Here is a 2441-nt window from a genome sequence, read left to right as displayed (position 1 = left end):
AATTAGCTCAAGAGCTTAGAAGACCACAATTGGACAAGGGAAGGAAAAGGTGATCGAATAGCCGAAAAAGCCGCTCGACAACATCCGAGGTAAGTCCTCAAGAAGTGACCTTACTTGAATTATGTGAGATGAAATATGGATGTGTATGATTATTGATTATGTGTGTATGAGTATTTGAATTCCACCCGGCTAAGTCCCGGCGAATATGCTAATGATTATAATTGTGTTTGAGCCTTAGTAACGAAAATGAAATATGTATGTCCAATGATTATTGATGTATGTGTGCATGAGAAATTGAATGATATCCGGCTAAGCCTCAAGACAATTATGCTGAAATTATATCCGGTTAAGACCAAGGCAATTGTGCTAGTGGCTATTCCGGCTAAGACCAAGGCATTCGTATGAAGTTATTCTATCCGGCTAAGACCAAGGCATTTGTGCACGTGATTATATCCGGTTATATTCAAGAATCTTGGGCTGGAGGTGAGTGTTGGTTGCTGTAATGAATTCAATTAGCACACCGAAAAGCCCAAAGGATAAGGTACGTTATATGTGCATTGAAAGTCGACATGTTTGAGCAACATTCGCTCAATCGACTAATGAATTTCAGTTATTGAATTGATTGATACTTTGTGAAATTATATAATGATGAAGTGTGAAGTAGGAATGTGTACAAATGAAATGATGCATTTGGCTATGTGAATGTATTGCTGTAATTAGAGTTGATTATATCCCTTGAGACTTACTAAGCATAAAAATGCTTACCCGCTGCTTTGGCTCTCGTTTTCTAGATTTCGCCGAGGCAATCGGATTTGGGATCGTTGAAGTCAAGTCATCCACACTATCAAGCCTCCATTTTGGTATAAATTTTGGTTGAACTTGAGATGGCATGTATAGGACTACCCTTGTTTGTTAAATATGTTGTAATGTAAGTATGTACGGCCATGCGAAAATGGCTCGAAAAGGAAGCATGAACTTAGACTAATTGTGGGTTGTATGTATATATTTGGTGTCATGATGTGGCTATGGCTTGAAATGGGAATGTTGGTCATATGATCAGCCATTGGCATGGTTAAAATGATCATATATGAACCTATGTATGGCAAGACTAGTTGAATCATGGAGACTACCAAATAGGTAAGTCCTACCTTAAAACAGATGCTGCCAGCTGCAGTGGCGTGAATGTGAAAAATCACCAAAATTCATAGGAATGGAATTAAATAGTGAATAAGCTATGTAAATGAACCTTGATGAGTCTATTTTCATATGGAAGAAACGAAATGGTCATAGGAGTTACAGGTTAAGAGATATTAAAGCTATTGTGAGACAGGGCCAGAATGGTTTCTGGGTTCCCTGTCGCAAATTTAAAATTCACTATAAATTATCCAAAAGAATTAGGAGACATACCTTATATGTACAGATTCCATTTTGAGTCTAGTTTCATTAGAAACAAACGAAACCAGCATTAAAGCCCTGTACAGAGAGATATTCAAGTTATACCGCGCGAAGGTCAGAGCAGTCGATCCCTGTAACATGGGTAACTTTAACTAATAAACTGTACCAATTGGCCCGACCAAAATCCTAGAAATAAATCCATGCATGGATATATGAGTCTAAATTCAGGAAAATTTACGAAACCAGTTTCCGAGTTTTGAAACTCGAGATATGATTTTTAAGGCGACAGTGACGCAGTTTTCCAGCCTGACTGGAAATGTCAAATTGGTGGGCAAAAACATGTGAACTTGGCTTGTTAACCCCTCGGGTCCGACACCGGCGATGGTCTCGGGTTTGGGGTGTTACAATGATGTAATTGTAAATTGTGGTAGTAAGTATATTAAATTGAAATGCCCGGATGGTGAGATTCTACGGGTTGATTGAAGAGAGTTGGGTACGCCTCCGGTTGTGATTACGGCAATGGTTTCTCAGAGATATATAAGAAAAGGGTATGAAGCCTACCTTGCAATTGTATTGAACACTAAGGAAACAGAGTTCAAGATTGAGTCTGTGCCTATAGTATATGAGTACCCAGAAGTATTTCCAGCTGAATTACCTGGATTACCTTCTGAAAGAGAAATAGAGTTTGGTATTGAGCTGGTGCCAGGGATAGCTCCTATTTCAATTGCTCCGTATAGGATGGCACCAACTGAACTAAGAGAGTTAAAAGCACAGTTGCAAGAGCTAACGGATAATTGTTTTGTAAGGCCGAGCTTTTCACCTTAGGGTGTTCCCATTCTATTTGTAAGGAAGAAAGATGGTTCGATGAGGTTATGTATAGATTACCGCCAACTATATCAAGAATAAGTATCCTTTACCAAGGATCGACGATTTATTCGATCAGTTGAGAGGAGCCACCATGTTCTCTAAGATAGACTTAAGGTCTGTTATCAGCTGTGAGTTAAAGAATTGGATGTACCTAAGATAGCTTTTAGAATGAGGTACAA

The sequence above is a fragment of the Gossypium arboreum genome, chromosome 3 (assembly GCF_025698485.1).
Source record: "Gossypium arboreum isolate Shixiya-1 chromosome 3, ASM2569848v2, whole genome shotgun sequence".
NCBI classification, from domain to species: Eukaryota; Viridiplantae; Streptophyta; class Magnoliopsida; order Malvales; family Malvaceae; genus Gossypium; species Gossypium arboreum.
Note: the sequence above shows the minus strand (reverse complement) of the source record.